General features: G+C 40.2%; 1 protein-coding gene across 3 annotated transcripts in view; it reads left to right on the top strand.

Moving 5' to 3' along the window:
* rab11fip4b (RAB11 family interacting protein 4 (class II) b) overlaps positions 1 to 19,640 on the top strand; it is a 43,859-nt gene that overhangs the window by 6,315 nt on the left and 17,904 nt on the right. Inside the window, exon 1 of one of the 3 annotated variants that reach the window (XM_058641091.1) lies at positions 13,441 to 13,919. The exons of the other annotated variants lie outside the window; for them this stretch is intronic. The gene's annotated coding sequence lies outside the window, so the exon portion shown is untranslated. Of the gene's footprint in view, positions 1 to 13,440; positions 13,920 to 19,640 lie in introns of those variants that run through there. 3 annotated transcript variants of the gene reach the window in all.

Below are 19,640 nucleotides of genomic sequence, written 5' to 3'. Positions count from 1 at the left end.
ATCTCGCATCCATTTCTTTGTGCGTGTGTGTGTTTTACAGTTGGACTTGAAATGACTTCATCATCTGTTTTTTTCATGTTCCCTTCTATTTTTATTCATTTTATATGCTCTTTAAACTATGAGTGCATGTGAGTTTAGAGTGCACCTTCGCTGTCTTCCTGCTTTGCATGCTTGTCTGTATCCACACATTAACTTTTCCGCTTGCTTGTCTATGTTTTACCTCTCACTTTATTAGATTTTCTTCTGTTGATTTCGCCATCTTTTCCCTCTTTTGTCATACTTTTCCTCCCACGTTAGCTCTTCAGATAAACAGTGAGGAGGTGATGTCTCTGCTGGTCTCCGCACTCATCTCATGGTCTAATTAGAGCTGAGACATGGGGAAACTGCAGCAGTGGCATTGAGACCAACACCATCAGTGTAATAATGGTAAAAGTTGAAGGAAGAAAACCAAAAAAAGTTATGCAAAAGAAACCACAAAGAGGGTAAAAAGAATCGTTTGTCTTTGTTTGTGCACAGTTGGCAGGTCAGCCAGTGTAGCTACAGTACAGACAGAGTGTGTAACAGAAACAACATCCCAGTCAGTGTCTGCAACATGAGCACTTCCCCTTGATCGCTATACACAAGCCTTCCTCAGAGATGTGTTTCGGTTGTAAGTGAAGTGGCTCTTTTTTTTTGTTTTTACAGCAGAAGTTTGTTTAAAGGTCAGGCTCCGTTTGTCTGTATTGGGATTATATTCTTCATACATCATGCATTGAGTCTGTGTTGTCCTTCATAATTACTAGTGAGATAATGCAAACAGCTCTGGGGCTCATCTCATGCAGAAGTAAGTAACCCACACCCAAAGACGCACTGAATAAGTAATAATCCTAGCTGGATCTTTATGGTCCAATGTGGCAATGCACTTGATGGTACATGAGAACGTTTTTCCTTATCAATACTCTCCTGTGTAGAATAACAACACACATTAATATTTGTACTGTTTTCTCTGTGAAGGAAAAGCAAAAATCATGCATTTGTTGTATCGACTGTAAAACAGCGTTTGGCTGTGTGTATAAGGATTTAGTGAGAGAGTGTAAGATACATCTCTATACATTATCATGTGTCTTACTAACAGTCAGGGTTATGTAGTGTAATGTAATCCCCATCATGTCCTAACCTTAACCAATAAATTGACATAGACTAGTGTCCTATTCACTGGAATGGGAATGTTCATGTGTGCCCTTTTGGCAGGCAATAGATGTTTGGTAACTTGCTCAGGGGTACCCAAGCCTGTAGACCTGGCAGGGTTTCTGAACCGACAACCCTCCAGTTACAAGCCCAGTTCCCTCTCCTCTTGGCCATGGCCCATGACCTGCCCTTATTATTTTATCTTTGATTATTCACTTTGGTTGGTATGTTTTGATTCTTTCTTTTTCTTTGCGTGGATCTGATCTGAAACTAACATGATGACCTCTCTGGCCACACAGTTGACTGATGGCCTCACTGACAGCCATGGAAACACTTTGATGTGATGTGATATATCATGATGCGTGGTGATGGCACATTATAATAAGCTGTCTTTTTAGATTTCACAATTGTCTTGTGATTAGAGGACAGTGTGGCAACATGTGAGAAGCTAAAAAATCTGAAATCTTGTTTTAATTAATCAAAAACCAGTCAAACCGATTAATTGATTATCAAAATAGGTGGCGATTCATATAGTAGTCGATTAATAAGCGATTATTCGAGTAATTGTTTCAGCCTTAATATTGTTTTTGCATTTTGTGTGGAAAAAAACAGCACTATAATGCTTTACTAAAAGTATCCTAGTATTGGGGTATGTTTTCTATCCCCAGATCCTTGTCATGCATAGCCTTTACTGCACAGCTTCAAAGTGTTTCTGAAGATCAATGGAAATATTTTCTTCTCACAGAATTACAGATCAGTGTATGGGCTTTAAAGTATTGATCTATGCAGAGATGCAGTGGAGCTTCGATACCATTTCCTGAGATTTTGAGATTTTAATGTTTGCATTCGTATGTGAAATACACCATGCCAAATGAAATCAATTAGTTTGTCATCTAATTGTAACCTAAATAGTAAATGAGTTTCATTTGGCTTGAGTTTTGGACAGATTGCTGGTTTGACTGCCAAAGTACAGTGTTGTGAAAGAGACTGTGATAAAGGATCGTTGCGGTTAATATTGGTATTTATTTATACAAGTGCATGTGAACACAGTAAATCTGACAGTAATATAAGATGGATGTTGTGTGCAACCAGACACAGACAGACATGCTATGACAGTAATGGCAAAGTCATACATAAAATATGACAAGGATCTTTGTGTTTAATAGATATAGTGCATAAAATATGCCATGGTCATAGAGCATAAGTCTGGGAGTGAGCAAGGGGAAAATGATGATGTCAGGAAAACAAAGGAGGACGCAAGGAAATAAATTAGGGAGAAGAAGAAGGCAGTTAGAGGGAAAGATGAAGTGTGATGGATTGAATGGATGTGAGGGAATGAGAGGTTGGAAAGCATGAAGAGCAGCAGATGGTATGCAGACACCGAGAGAAGTCTGAAGAGATGAAAGGGAAGCAGAACAGTAAAACACCAAAACAAAACAGTACAAAGGAAAGATTTGTGGTTGACGAAGCAGAGAGCAGGAGAACAACAAAGTCAGATAAACTAAAGAATGCACCTTTTATCTCATTTGAGCCGTCCGTCCTGTCAGTAGATGTGAGTGACATGGTCCATTAGGGAAGGTGACGCTCATCAGGCCACGCTTCCAAATCTGATCAGATGGAAACAGGAGTGAATGATATGGTCAGAGTCTGAGTGTGTGTGTGTGTGGTCACTGCTACAGTATAAACATGCTCTGTACAGATCTTAAAAAAGTAAATCATAGTCCGCAAAATCCTAAAAAATAAAAGGCTTCAATGCAGTTCATTTAGATTAGATTAGATTATATCAAATTACAAAAGTCCTTATTTTCCCCAGAAATGTCCCCATACAAATTTTGGCATTTTCAGAGTTTGTTGTTTAATTCCAGTTGACATTAACCAGTTTGAAGTTCTACATTGTTATGTTGTCTTTTTCTTCAAACTTGGAACAGTCCCACACTATAAAGACACCCAAGGCAAACTGATGTTTGTGTGGTGTGTCATCCATCATTGGCTCCTATGAATGAGAGGTGGAAGGCCAGAAAAGCAAAGCAGCTGCAGGTGCAGCCTGATTGTTCCATACATCAGTAAATCTGCTTGTACGTCCATTGGTTACTCCATCATTCTCCCATGTGGCCCCTTTGCAGTAGTGTTTTCTTTTGCAGCTCCCAGGTTCAGAACTGCTGTATGGACACATTGATGGTGGCTGTGTCACCTCACTGAACACCTTTAATCTTTGCCTTCTTGCTATTTTTTTTTTCTTTTTAAGCTATCTGCAAACAATACTCTGTACTTCTAGAGTGTGAAAAGAAAACTATCGTCAACACAGCTTTGTGTGTAAAAGAAATGCAGTCATTTTCACTCCTCAATCACAAAGCTGCGGACTTCTGGAAAACACCCTTGAGGAAATCAGTAAGTATTGTGGAGTTGCAAAATCTTTCTAACTCTATTCAAGCGGAGGTCAATCAGTAGACCGTGTCAATAGAAAAATACAGCAGAGGTGTCCTGCTTAAAATAGATCAGTGCACATTTAGTTGTTGCAGAGGTGAATCTGTCCAAGTACCATTGTTACATTGTTTTCTCTAATTCTTTCACCAAAAGCTTAAAAATACTGAGAGCAGAATGAGGGACTTTATTGTGGTCACTTTTGTCAGATTTTTTCAGCTATTGAAAAATCTTAAACAAGAGGCAAATTGTACTGAAAAGGACTGATGTTGATTTGGCAGAGCGCAAGCATTTCTGCCTCACCATTTTTGGCAACCTTAACTTCTCCACAATTTAATCTCAGCCCTAGATTTACCCAGTTTCTCAGAAATTAGGTCAATTGTTTGGTCTCCATGAGGACTACTGGTCCTGACTAAGTCAGTATTTATGCTCGAAAAGGTCAAACACAAAAACGCTCAGACTGGAATAGAGACAAGGCCCAGCAGAGACATACCAATGACAGTCAAGGACACACAGCCACCAAGCCAACATGATTATCCTGTAACTATCCAGCTATAGGGGAGGACTGCTAATGAAAATCACTCATCCATGCCAAGATTTTCCCTCTCTCCTTTTTTCCTCTATCTTTCTCTCATGGACATACACAAACGATTTTCTCTCATAATCTGACTGTGGAGCAGTGGCTGTAACTCATAATATGCTCATTTGGCTCTCAGTAATTACTTATTCTTTCGACACATCATGTTTACTCTCATAGTGCGTTCACTATCCCATCATTATGCATCTTCTTTTCTTTGGCTTCATTCTCAGATTCTCTTACTCTACTTTGTGAAGCATTAGCACATGCAAGTGGGCCAATTCTCTTTCCACTCTCTGAAAAATGATGCTGCTCAATGGCATTTGATTACTTCAGCCAATCCCATGATTACGTTTTCTTCCTGTGTCTCCCAGAGCTCTTTCTTCTGTGTTATGCAGAGAAAGAATGCTTTGTTAGAGAGTAAAAAAATAACAATTTATTCCACAAAATGTGTTTTTTGTTGGCACATTCATATTAATGATAGGAGAATATTGCCTAATTATACATTTAAAATTGTTGGCAGTTTTCTGGAAGTTTACACGACCTTTGTGACTTTGAGCAGGTTTTTTTTAGATAGGAGTTTCAGAGTGTGGGTTGCCACAGGTTCCGACCGTCTGTCAGAGGACAGAGGTCACCTCCTGCCAGGAGTGCATCTGGGTGCAGAGCATGAAGCATGAGCTTTTTGACACACACATTAAATGTGTGGAAAATGAGCGTGTATACACATATACCTGCACTGATTTCAGTTTGGCTGATGGTCTGTCATGACACACTGTAATGTGAAGACGGGGGTCTCTATTTTCACTTTGATTTGCAGAAGCCATCCGAGATGAATCATTTTTTTCACCTTTATCTTGTCTCTGTGCAGAAACATTTTTTTTGAAGCACCTGTACTTTCCACAGCTTTCTCTCTACACTCTTATCATTTTTTGCCAGGTGCATGGAGAGGATGTGGACAGCTCTCAAAAACAGCACAGCAGAATTCTCCCTTTTAAGCTTCTGGCTCGGGTAGTACGTTAGCTTTTTTTTTGCAATCCACCTTCATGCTGCTGCTGTAATTTGATAAGGATAATTATGCGCTGAAAGTAACATTTAAACTTTGCACTTAGAAAATCAATCTGCTGCCATGTTTTTTTTTTTAAATATGTTTTCAGCCTTAGAGCAGGTGGATGGAGAGTTGAGCGTGTAGAGCAGGGGTGCTCACACTTTTTCAGCATGCGAGCTACTTATAAAATGACCAAGTCTAAATGATCTACCTACTACAAAAATGCAAAACATATATTTATTTATAAATATATTGAGAATTCTTTATATGTACAATGTATGTTGATGTACCTTGCATTACCACATGAGCCCATATTGCACAACACAACACAATTAACTATGTACATTTTTTGTCATTACCTGACTTTACTCTGATGACTTGCACTGAATGGAATCAGCACAGTAGCTGCTGACAGCCAGCCTCAAGCACACTAACAAATGATCATCAAACGCACTTCGAAAATGTCATCGTGAACAAAAGCCATCCTCCCATTCTGTATGAAAGTGATACGTTTTTGTCTTTTAACTTGGTCCAGCTCCCCCACTCATTTTTATACCCTTTCTTAAGTTTAAGAGAAAAATTGGAGGTAACTCGCTAGCTATCTTGTTAGTTTTGCTGCTGCACTTAGCGCCGTTGTTTGCACATGCGCAGTGACCTAAGTGTCAGAAAAAGTCAGATGTCAGCTGACTGGCTGCCCTGTATATCAATCAAGTGACAGGATGGATGATAGGCTGAAGTCTATTTTTTTTTAACGTTATGCGATCTACCCACGCTACCTTTGCGATCGACTGGTAGATCGCGATCGACGTACTGAGCACCCCTGGTGTAGAGTGTGGCAAATTTGTGATTTTGGGCAACAAAACAAAACGTGATTTGTCCACACTAAATGGATCAATGGTAGTCTTCACCAGCTTTCCACTCTTGAACACGGCCAGGTGTTTGATAGGGGCAAGTTGAAAGCACCACTTCAGAGGATTGAATTTTCATGTGTTTTCCCCCTTTGGCAATGCAGGTGCTTCAGTGTGTGCTTCTGAACTGAACTGTATCCATCTCTTTAGTTGTGGATGCACTGGAACTTTTCCTGACAACTCGTGCAATCTTCTTTAGATCTCAGGGTTAAAAGGTCCCCGTCTTTCATGTGTGTATTTGCGTTTATGCAGCTACTCTGTCTTTTCTTATAACGATGACAACCGCTTTCACACTTTACTTCTCATTCTGTCAGGGTGCTTGTGTCCTTGTCCCCTGAAAAACAGAACTAAGTGCAAAACAAACAACATGTATAGCTGTCCCTCCTCCACCGAATGAAGAAGGAAGGGTCACAATGTTCAGCATAAGACCGATAAGTACTTGCGGTTGTTTATTACAGCAAATGTGAATAGAATAGAATAGAATAGAATATTACAGAAAATGTAAAACACAGATTTTCAAACGTATTTCCTCAAATAAACATTTATTAAATAGCAAACCACACACCTGGTAATAATGCCCTGTTACGTTTCTTTATTAAGAATAAATTCCACTTCAAAATGACCCTCTCAGTCACAGCAGATTCACGTGTTTCGTTCTCTGCCTTACATAGATAGTGTCACACATCTGAGTCAGAATATAATCTGTCATTTCATCTGGCTTTGGAAACAGGCACAGTTATATTTCTCTTTTACTTCCCCAGTTTGTATTTCTCCACTGAGAGTGTTGTCATGGCCTCAAAAAAGAAATGAACCCGTTATCGTTGACTATGGTCCATGGTTCAGACCTGGTATTCATGTCCGTCCTGAGAGATGCGATCACAAGTTAACAGCAAGAAATGAGACTGTTCACACGTGTGATCTCTTTTTAAATGATCGTTCTGCTTTTAAATTACCTTTCTTATTTCTGGGTTTGTTTGTTCTTTGTTTCTCTTGGGATTTTAAATGCACCTCTGGGGTTGTCACAAAAGCACTTTCGTTGTGCTACACAATAACAGTAAAGAGGATGAATTCAGTTGATCTCACTTACTCATGCTGTATGCTAATGTGCACCGACATCCTTGTTTTTAACAAGTCTGACTGTGACTCTACTTTTGTGTGTCTGTGTATTCTCATGAGTAGGAGAGAGAGAGATCAGTAATCCAGGTCATTGTATCTTCATGAGTTTAGATGTAGGCCACTGGACTTTCTTATTGAGGAAGAGAGAGAAGATGCAGGTGTAACATGAATTAAAATTTTAACATTTAGAGAACAAAAAATCATGTTGGCAGTCAATGTTAATATTGTGGTGGTGGCTTATAAATAGTTTCACTATAATGCTGATTTTCCTCATTGGACACATTGCATTCACTAACCACCTCTGAATGTAGTTTTGTGTGATCCAAAAAATCCTTTTCTTATTTCTAAGCCTTAACCTCCCTCCCTCGTTAATTTGCTGTCTCTCTCTCTCTCTGTCTCTGTCCATTGTTATCTCCCCTAACCAGTGCTTGATGTGTGGCCAGAGCTCCGCTGTTCATGTGTCTGTCTTGATTTCCACAGACATTATCTTCTGCTTTTCAAACGGATGAACTGGATTGCTTGCAACAGCACTACTGCCCCTAATATCCTTCTCTGTGCCCCCAAATCTGAGCCAGCATTTCCAAGCAGCATTGCTCAAGGCCGATGTGCAGAACACAGCACCGCCGCTCTTCACCATGCTTGTTACTATTCCTCCATTCCTTTCAATTCTCATCTGCAGTCAGTAGTTTATTTAGGCGGTGGCTGTTTTAATCATTGATTTTCTAAACGTCATCTCATTCCCACTCTCTCATTGCAGATTTTTGTTTGTTTGAGGCCCAGTTTTCTCTTTTTCTTCTTCTTTTTGTCCCGACACTCAATCGGTTCATCCCTCTCTTTCTCCCCTCTATTTCTTCCCTCTTTCTTCCCCCCTTTCTCCCTCATTTTCTTTCTGTTTGTTTAATTAGGTCGCTGATTGTCCTGTGATGTGTGGCCTGCATATAAAAGCTGTCACAGGAGCTCAGTTCTGGTTCACTGCCTCCTCCTTTGCAACCTTTCTCGCTCTTGTGCCACTGAAGAGCCAGTGACGTCATTGGATATTTAAAACATGATTTAACAACGTCATGTAAATGAACACAATGCTTTGCAACTCAGGTATTTGTGTATTGTGGTATACATAAATAAGACAAAGCATAAATGTGACTGTCCTACACCACTATTAATGGTAAAAAAAAAAAAAATCTAACTTGTGTGAGGTTATCAAGATTGTTGCACTGAAGAACTTACAGACGTATAACAGGTTGACAACTGGGGGTTTGTAGAAAGGTTACAGATCAGAGTTACACATAATGTTGCTTCAGAGTTGCTTCAGTCAGTGATCTAGAGGAACACTTTTATTGTACAAACTGTTTCAACAGGTGTTTCAGTAAAATTGTGTCCCCGCATTGTCACAACACCATGACACAAAGAAGCGCACACAGTAACCACAGTTTGCTCATAAACCTTTTGACATGTAAACGAGAACTGTGAGTAAAGAAGAGTAATTTTGTTTCAAATGTTACCATGGTGAAGTGCTACTGCTATATAATATATTTTCTTTAAACCATTAACAAGTTAAGAAAGAATATTGACAAAGAAATTAAAACTATTATTGTCTTATTGCCATTCAGACACGGCAACACGGCATCACTGCTTGTGAATAAGTGCACTTGTATTCTATGCTCCTGGTCACTAACTCCTTTCATGGTTGAGTGTTTTCTCACCTGTCTGTGAGGATAATTAGCTGCCCTTTTTAAGTCGCACCGTTTTCATTTCAGCTCCCACAAAGTGTCACCGCTTTACCCACTGTAACCTTTTAATAGAGGAAGATAAACATTGCCATTGAAATGTTGAACATCCTGCTGAAGCTGTGTAGTTCTTCTTCAGCTCCTGTCAAAAACATTGAGTGTTGGGTTTAACTTCTCTCAGACCTTTCTGTCACATCTCCTTCCTCTCTAATCTCAATTTCAATCAAGAGACACACTTGTCTTTATTCTCCTCTGCCTCACCTCCACATTGATTCCTCTGTCATCTGCTCTGCCATTGGTCTGGTGTAGTGATTTGATGGATGAATGGTGTGGTGACGCGTTGATCAATAGGCTTTGATCTGTTGTCAGTCAGAAGTTTGCCAGGCTTGCTCAGCTGACGAGGACAATGTTCAGTGCTGCTTATGTCTCTTTTTACTAAAGACCTTTTTTTTAGAAGGGGAAGTTGGTCTGCGTAAGTTGGAACAAAATAAACATCAGCTTTCACACAGTATTGCATTGAGAGGCTTAAGTGACCCATAACCTGTGTTAGTTTGCACATAATGGAGATATTACCTGTTTGTCTAAGCTGCTTTAAACTACACTACATGGTCTGACCTCGGATCTGTCCATTGAATGATTAGTGTGACCAACGTCCCTTCACATTCTCTTAGTTATATTTGCTACAGCTATTTATTATTATCATTATTATCATTATTATTACCTATACTTTAGAGCTTCCTCTCTCAATTTTCTCCTCACACGTGACACTGGCCTGACATTCATATCCATTGTGTCCTTCCATACGCCGATGCAATCTAACCATGGGAGCAGTAATCGAAACCTATACAGCTTTCCCCCTGCAGGCTCGACTAACCCACTGACCTGTTTTCACTCATATCACTGCCATACTGGCACCAACAGGTACATTTGTCACACTGCAGAAGTGGCTCTTCCTGAACTTAGTTGACGTGAGGAACGTCCTACAAAATAGTCTTTGGTTACTTGGTGTGTTGCTACTTGTATTTACTGTGACTATGTAAGAGCTGATCAAACATTGCTATTCATCATGGACGATAGCAGAACAGATCTCTTGTGGTCTGATGTGTCTGGCTGTCAGCATGAAGTGGTTTACATTGTTCGCATTGGATTAGGGACAATAATAAGTTAGAGGAAGTTCATACAAAGCTATTTGTAGCCCCATTTGTTTGCAGTACACCAGCGAATCTGTGTGTTAGTTCTGTGTATGTCTGGATAGGGTATGTAGGGCAGCCTGTATTTTCCATTATATAGGTGTAGCACGACTTGGCTCGACTCTGCTCGGTTTGGCATCAGGCACGTTATTTTACTACATTACTATAGTAATAAAACTAGTGACGAGCAAAGCAGTTGTTTTCGGTCTACCAAATCATTAGAATCAGTGATTTGTTTAATTAAAAAGATTAGTTCAGTACTTCCTGCAGTCACTGAATTAAGTACAGCTGAACGGGTTTGTGATTCGGTTCACGATCGCCGGCTTTCAGCAGTGCTGTCACTAAATACACCAGACTCCACTGTTAAATGCTGAGATTTTAGAGATGTCCTTGCTAAATGGGGAATTATTTGGCGAAACAAAAATAATTTCACCTAAATTTGACACTTTGGACCCTTAAGTGCAATGACAGTCTCAAATATTAGTCATTTAGATGCAGTAAGTCATGGTGGTACTTTTTTTTTTACTCACGTCTGATAAAACTAAGATAGCAGTGAATATTCTGCAGATTCCGGGCTTTTCATTTCACTTGGCCTCATTCACTCGCTCTGAATCTGACCTTCTCTTTTACAGTTTCAAGTTGTGCAGTTAATATGTTCAGATATACATATAGAACAGTCCTCCAATCCTTAGTGTTTTTTGCTCCTGTTCAGCCCCATAGCCTCATCAAATACATGGCATGATGACATGAGTTTTGGAAAAACTACCAGGGGCAGGAACTCTATCAACTGCATCATAAAGTATTCAATATTAAATGCAAATGTATGTTTGCACACATCTCAGTGTATCTAGAAACAGCAGCGTTCTTGGCATTTCCCTTGCTCTGTCCAAAAAAGCTGACTAACAACTCTGAAGAGTCTCCCTGCCTCACCCCATGTTAGCTTCCACTGCTCTCCTTTTTCTCTCTTTCTCTCAAATTGTGCCGGGCCTCTCCCTCTCTCGCTCTTCTCTGTCTCTACCCCCACCCTCCTCCTCTCTATCATTTGTTGTGCTGCAGTGCGAACTCCAGCAGCTGGTCGAGATTCCCCACAGAGCTACTTCAGCTGAACTGTGCAACACGCACATTGGTTAGATTTGTGTTTTTAAATACAGCGTGGAGTGAATAATAGTGCATGTGTATGAAGGTGTGTATGTATTCGCCTAGAGCTGCAGAGCATAACATTTAAATATAAAGGAATGTCTGTTACGTTCAAACCATTGCCAATATTAGTTCACACAATGCTGATTAAGCCTAGCAGCTCCACATGACTTTCATCTGTATTTCTCAATATAGCAGTTTTATGTTTTTTATTTCTGTGTCTGCGGCCACTGAGCAGGTAGAAGAAGCACATGGCACAAGTATTCCTGGATGTTCAGCAGGACTTTGCACTTGTATTTTAATCACAATCCTGATTGCACACGCGATCAATCGAGCAATATCGAAAATGTTTTTATTCACCAACAGCAACTGTGGGCTCCCTAGAGCTGCTGCTGTTTCCTTCACCGCACAGCTCCAATTAAGTTTCCTGGATGCAGTAGCGATAAGGTAAAAGACAGATATACACGTACAGTAATCGGAGACAGCATCGCTTCCTTCTCTTCTCTTTCTCACTTTGTGTCTGGGTTTGTGTGTGAGAGAGAGTGTGGGCAGGAGCAGGGAAGAAAAAAGTAGGTCATGGACTGCAGGGTCTTAGACACAACAGAGTGTTTTGGTAATTACTCAAAAATCCACAGGGGGTTGTAGAGGTTCCATACTGAAGCTTCAAGTGTCCATTGGTCTTGTAGAGGGGTGTGTTGCTGATTTTCATCATCTCTTTGTCACTGACCCACATCACTTAAATACTGCACCTACTTTCTGTTATACATCACTATGGAAAGTGATACAACAGTGTCATCCCCCACTAAGAATAGCACCAATTTAACTGCGTTGACACTTTGTGAAAGGCCATAACTCTGCCTTGCCATCTGAACGAGGCAGGTAGACATGAATAGAATTGTAAATGGCTTCTGTGAAAAGAAGGAGAGGGGCCAGCCCTCGAACAAATTGCACATAAACAAATAGCCACAGGCCATTGGTTGAGCCACTGCCAACATCTTTGAGAAGTGACGGAGAAAGAAACCAAAAAGGATAGAGAGAGAGAGAGTACGGGGATAGTTTGAAGGGTACATTCCATTCCACATAATTAGGTTTTATTTGGCTTCCTGATCTTGGATCACATCTCTCGCCTCCTCTTCATCATTTACACCTCCTCTCTCTTTTTTCCCTTCATCATTATAAAATTCCATACAGCAGAGTTATCACATTAACACTGGAATAACACTCAACACTCAACCAAAAATTAATGGATGCACACTAGTCACTTCCTGGTTTAGAGTAGCTCTTTATTATCTGTAAAAAATAAATTAAATTAAAAAAATAATATATATATCACATCATGCTTTGTCCATGCAGTCGTCATTTCGGTTATTGAGTCATGTAGCGTCAGAGTTGATACTGTACCCTCAGAGGTTGACTGTAGGCTCACAGGATACTCTGTCATTGTGAGACCATTGGATTTAATGCAAAATGAAGGACTGTAGAGACTGATTCCAACCCCGAGGAACTAAACAGCCAAGATCAGACCACTTCTGCAGCTCCAACTGGAAGAGTTTGCGCCTCTTCAGTCCTTAATCCAAATTCTGTATTAAGGAGATTGCACTGAGTAAGATGAGTGATGTCTTTATTGGATTAACCAGTGTTTCAGAATATATGTCCCCTGTTTGAGCGGTAACCCAGTTGGGGTGGTGTGACTTAAGAAGTAACCTCTCTCTTTTTTTTTTTTTTTTAATTAAACTAAACTCAAATTAAGTTTATCCTCTTGACAATTCCAGCAGAATATATATCTTCTCTGCTCTCTGCACTGTGTGTTTTCTTTTTGACCATTCTTGGGGAATCTGCTGCATCACTGAAGACAAACTGTTTCAGTTTCAGGGACAACAGTCACCTCCCTCCCTCGCGCCCTCTACCCCTCCACAAAAGCCCACACAACACACTGGCCTCTTCTACAGCAGAAGCAGACAGAGGCGGGACGGAGCGTAATATGCAAATATAGCCTGAGTAGGCGGCAGCTGAGAGCAGAGAGTGCAGCAATGTGAGGACTCTTGCAAGCCCCACCCACAGAAGCCAGTTGCTAGGCGACCGCAGAAAGGCAGAGGGAGGGGGGGGGGGGAGAGGCGGTGCCATGAATTCAACAACTGTTGCCTGATCTGGGCTCTCACTGTGTGAATACGAGTCAGCCGGCAAAACCCGAGCAGTCAGAGACGGACAGTGTGCGGGTGTGAGGTGCAGGGTCTGTGCTTGAGTTTGTGTGTGTGTGTGTGTTTGAGTGTGTGAGTGGGACACAGAGGAAGAGAGAGAGAGGGAGGGACAGAGAGAGAGAGAGAGCGAGAGAGAGAGAGAGAGAGAGAGAGAGAGAGGCACTGTAGGTGAAACCAGGCAGCTGGTGCAGTCTTGTGAAGTGGTGCTCCACTCCTCAGCCTCTCTTTGGACTATTCAACAAACAGAGACTCACCCTTTGGACTATCCTCTACTTACCTTTTGAAAGAACACCTGTGTATATGTGTGTGTGCATGCGTGCATGCTTATGTGTGTGTGTAGGTGTGTGAGGACAACAGACTTGGCCCTTGGTGAGGTTTAGGCTGGTGGAACGCCGGGGGGGCTGCTGACCATGGACTCCCCTCTCTAGTTAACGGGGTAAGTAGTAACCGTACTGCAGCCAGCCTGCTGTAATGGGGGGGGATCATGAAAGATTACTTGACAGAAAGGGAACAAAACAGTGTGTTTTGAGCAGGCACTGACCATTTAACGGGAAGGGGGCGGGGGGGCATTCAATCCAGATTCAATGCTGAGTCCACTGACCAGTGTGGAGCTTATTGAATGTGTGGTTGCATCCAGTTGACCCTGCCTCACTCGCTTTAGTGTCCCTTCCTATCATTTTCCTCGTTACTTCTTTCATCTCATTCACTTTTTGTTTGCTCTGTTGCAGTTTTTTCTTTTTTTTTTAGGGTAATCAGATTAATTGAAAACCAGGGTCACTGCAGGAGAGAGAGAGAGAGAGAGAGAATGGAGAGTGTAATCAAAACAAGAGTGCAGGCAATAGGGAAGTCGTACATTGACCATAAAGGTACTGATTACGTGAGACAACATGTTTGCAGGCTAACAGGACACAGGGGCATGGCTTTGGTGTCTGCAAGTTACTTCTCTATTGTGGCCATATTTCTACATTTGTAGTGTTGCAGGAGAAGAAATAGGAGCGCTTTAATGTAACTCATAGACACAGATCAAATGATATATTTATGTAGTGGAGATTTTTTTGTTTTACATTTTGCTGTTAAAAAAGACAAAACGGCAGTCCCTTCAAATGTTTCCATTTAAATGTAACTGTATTTATTTCAAGTGAGTAATCTAGATTAAGTATTCGTTTCTCCAAAACTTAATTAGGCAACCTAAGTTATATTTGTATTGTGGGGATCTCAATAGCAACATGTGATGTCAGACTCTCTAGTGGTTTTGAATACTCCAGGTCTGTCACTGGATGTTACATAATGAGATTTACTCTTCGTCTGCTGGGTCTAAATTCTCTGCCGATTGTCTAGGACGCAAAATGTTACTGGAAGACTTTTGTTTTCCTCTATTATTCTTATTTCGATCATTTTCGATTCAACTTTATTGCCATTGTACAGGTTACAATGCACAGAGACATTCAATGTTTTGTGTTTTTTATCTTGTTTCACATTTGAACAATGTCACTTTATACGTCAAGTTGATTCATTTCAAGTTAATTTTGTTGTTTTTAATTGTTTGCCTTACCAAATCTGGCACTCAGTCAAGTGTCTTCAACAGGGCACAGGTTGTACACTGAGACTAGAATAACTAGATTAACGTGCAGTACTGTGCTGTACTGGATGAATGAGGGATAATCTGCAGCAGTTAAAACAGTCGTTCCTCATAGTGACACAGAGAGAAAGAAAACTGTCCGAATAGAACAAAAAAAACAAATCTTAACACTAACATAATTGCGTCTTCTGAGTCACTGAGGTAACGTATGATAGATTTGAAAGACAAATAAAACACTGGAATTTTTATCTACAGTTGCTATTTTATTTCTTGTTTGCATTTTAGGATTAGTTTTTGTGAGAAAATAACAGAAAGGTAGCAAGAGGTGGTGGATGGACCTGCCACTGATGGTCTGCATGCTCAACATGCTAAGTGTTCAGAACAGCTCCAGGGCAAATGGACTAAAAACACTCACTCACACGTCTACATTGTGTGACAGCTTCTCTCTATTGTTTTTCCATATGACACTGATTATTGGCTTATATTACTTCTCTCTTGAGGACAGGTACCACATGTACCAAGTCAAGATGAACAACAACCATTATACTGAAATGAAGTGATGACAGAGATATTAAACCTGGATTCAGTCATTTAAATATGGTGCCAACAGTTATATCAGTAAGTCATTTATAATGAGGGTTCCGATACAGGCCAGATTTAGCAGAGGCAGCAGATTGGATAAGAGCAGCAGTGGAAAAGCAGCTCTGTCACTTTCAGATATCGACTGACTGTGAATGAGGAACAGAGAGAAGCAGCTGATCAAAGGATGTGAAGAGTCTAGATGTAGAATTTGGAATGAGGAAATTGGAGATATAAGATGGCACAAAACCGTTCAGTGACTGAAAAATAAATCAAAGCATCTTACATTCAACTCTACTTATTTAACCCTGAAGAGAATATGGTGGACTATGTATAAAAATGGTCTCTGCGTCTATGAGCTGAGCTGTATTTAAGTTTATGAGAAAAACTTGTTTTTATAATCTCAGATTTTCCTAAGGAGTTTATAGTCAATAGTTTGAGGTCCTTGTTGATATTTATTTAGTAAATGACAGTCTCATTAGATTAAAATAAACTATAAATTACGGCATGTGTCAAGGCATGAACACTGTAATTGACAGCTAGTACCATAGTTCAGGTTCCTGGGTACAGTATGTGGGTGGACGTGCAGTGGAGAAACTGGCTCACTCGTAATAAGTGTGCCCCGTGTACTGTAAACCTCTGTTTTAAATTCTCTGACTAAAATAATACATTAATCTTAAAAACAGATCATTAAAATGGGAGTGCACAAACCAATGGGTGACTTCAATTGACATAAGTCAAGAGAGACATGTGATGAGAAACGTGGTAATCTGCAGGCGAGCAAGGGATTACCAACACACTTACAAGAGAGTTCAAATAGCCACGACATGAAGCCATTTAAACAAAAGGAGTTGACCCAATCGGCTTCATGATCGCTGTAAATGAATACGAGCAATGGGGCTAAACAGTTGTATCGTTTTTTAAATTGAAATCATAGTATGAAACAACAGTAGTAATATTTTTCTTACTTTTCTTTCCAAAGCTGTGTTTTTAGTTTACTCCTTGAAGGTAAACGTTGTAGTGATGGTCAAGAGGTAGCCTGCTCTACTGTAAAGTAAAGGACCTCAATAACTGAAGGTCCACTCACCTATTATTGATTTTATTCTGTGGACAATAAGAAGAAAGCTGATGACCTGAGAGTCCTGTTGGTTGTTTAAGTCAATGAGCAAATCGGTAAATGATGTTTGTGTGTTTGAATTCTGGCTGCTGTGTTCTGCACGAGTTGGAGACAACCTAGAGATTGTTGGGAAAATCCTGTGTGAAGAGCATTACAATAATCTAACATAGTTAAAAAATGAATGTATAGTACCAATACAAGAAACGTTTAACTAAAGTAAGAAATACACTGCATTAATATTTAACCCACTTGAATATATGGGCACATTTAGAGTGTTGACGAGTCAGCTGGTTGTGATGACTGTGAATGCAGTTTTGTAATCTGCCGTTAATACAGTAGAGCTGACTTGGCCTGTCATCTTCTCATGTATTGTTTTTTTTAACCCCCAATTGTTGTAATTAAAGGTATAGTTCACTCATTACCTCAAATGACACTCACACACGAAGGACATTGCATCACTAGTAATTTATAATGAAGGTAGGTTTTTCAAGTTCATTGTGCACTTCTACTGCACACACATAGAAATGTCTGTATGGTTTTAACAATTTATTCTAAACACTTGTTTCATTCTATTTTTTGAGGGGACTGGCACATCATTCTGTCTCACTCTCACACACACACACACACACACACCCTGTCTCTCTTTTTGGGGGTCTGGTGTGCCTCTAAGCTGCTTCCAGTGAAAATGCTTCCACACAGTGTCTCAGTTGTTACTCCAGTCCCTCCCTACTTTCTCCTTTGTCCAGTGCCACATTCCTGTAATCCAAGCAGCTACCTGTTTCCCTTGAGACTCAGGTGGAAACAAATATGTGTGTGTTTATGATTCATTGAACAGAGGTAGCGCTTATTTTCCTTATACATGTGTAGTTTTTCTGTGCCAAGCTGTGCTTAAAGCCCCAGTTCTGACTTAAAGATGAACAAAGAGGATGTACTTTAAAGTCTCGGGTGTTTTCATACAGAACTAATTTCAGTTGCGTGTGCCGTCATTTGTCGAAACCCAAGTTTCTCACAGTGTTGACGTAACAAAATGGTAGTGAGAAATGAGTCATTACTTCCCTTTGTGTAATGTGTGGGGACACTGGTGCTCATCATGGGAGGATATGACATGCAGAGACATGTACAGACTGTTTTTGTTCATCCTCCCGTGTCGTTGTAGTTTGCAAAAGTGTTATCCATTTCGGTTACTCAGTTATTTATCAACAAACGGTTGTCAAGTACATTGACATACAGCTGCCAGTAATGATTATTTTCCTGACCAACTGAATTGCTCAATGAATTGTCTCATATTATTGATTCACAATGTTTATTTTGTCTCTTGAAATAATGGAACATGCTGACAACAAGGTTGCTGTTTTTGTTCAATAATAATAATCATTACATATTTAATTCAGTATGTGGAAAACGTTGGAGTGGACATATTGTTTGGCATTTATTTGTTTGAAAAATGTCAGAGATGATTGACAAATCACTGAACTGAGGTGGTGCATAATAAGCTTCTCATGGCCTCCTGTCACCTACCGGGTGAGATCTGAAACTTTAAGGATGATCGAGGCACAGACAGAAGATGTGTCAAAATGCTGAATATCAAGCAGAGGCTTTAAAGGGATTCACTTTATAGGAAAACATTGTAATGTCAGGCAGCACTTGAGAAGCTCAGAGCTTAGAGAAATCCAGCGATACACAAAGGATGAAATGAAGAATGAGGGGAACAGAGAGATGCAGAGAAACGCCTGTTGTCACTGGAGCTCAGTCTGACAAACACAAGCAGAGCGACTGCTGCTGCTCTCGGAAACTACTGCATTCTTTTTCTGCTGCCCATCTTGTTTTGCTCTCCTTAATTCCATTTCCCTCTTTTCTCAGACGTCTTTCCACGTTTCAATCTGTCCTTTACTTCCAGTCCATTTACCGCTGACTCACTCTTGTGCCAAAGCTTCATCAGTGTCGATGTAGGCTCATGTCTCTTCTGGTCCCACCTTGCGGAGCACTACGCAGTCTCTGTCGTGTCATCTCATTTGTTTGACTCAATTGTTTAGCAACACGGTGACTGTCTGACTCGTTATACAACTACAAACACCTTTTAAATCCTTTAATTCACTCTCAAATGACATTCCTCTTAAGGACACTCCTTAAAAATCATTTACAGTCTTACAAGACACATGTGACCCTTTTGAAAAAGGTGAAGATAAAAACAATTTCATATGAAGAACAAAACATTTTCCTAAAACTTCTAATGGAGATCAGCTTGCATCAAAAACCATGCTCATCGTTATACTAATATGTGTTCTGCAGATTTATGATGAACTGTTAAGAAAATTAAACAAAATTTGACACATGGAAATCCCATAATAATGATTTCTATGTCCGCAAAAAGAGAAATTCATATTAAACCACTCTTGCACAGTCACAGTCTGGCAAGATCAAAGCCATCTCCTCCCCCTTCTTGCATTCAGATCAATAATCAACATCATTTCCCACTGCTCCAGAAAAGGGAGATTAGAGGAGAGGAGAGCTGCACCAATGTTGTTGTTTAAGACACTGTATGGGTCACTTCTTACTGGGGTTAATAACCACGTTAGCTTACACTGTATCTCTAACCTAAAGTTTGGCGATAACTGAACAGACTACTCACTAAATAAATACATACTAGTTATTACAGCTTCATTTTATTTCCATGGCTCTTTGATTCTGCACAGAGTTGACGCGTTTACTCTCTTTTTAAATTCTATCACTGCAGCTCAAAATAACCCCGAGGAGATGCTGAGGTGATAATTGGAAATGTGACGTGTGTATGATAAAAATGAGGAATCCCAATCATGAGTTTGAATGCATTATAGTGAGGCCAGAGGAAAGAACATGGTTAGCAGGATTTATCTCTTCTTGCT

Source organism: Solea solea, chromosome 10, assembly GCF_958295425.1.
Source record: "Solea solea chromosome 10, fSolSol10.1, whole genome shotgun sequence".
In the NCBI taxonomy this organism is placed as follows: domain Eukaryota; kingdom Metazoa; phylum Chordata; class Actinopteri; order Pleuronectiformes; family Soleidae; genus Solea; species Solea solea.
The sequence above is the reverse complement of the archived record's forward strand: the minus strand, read 5'-3'. Positions and strand labels throughout refer to the sequence as shown.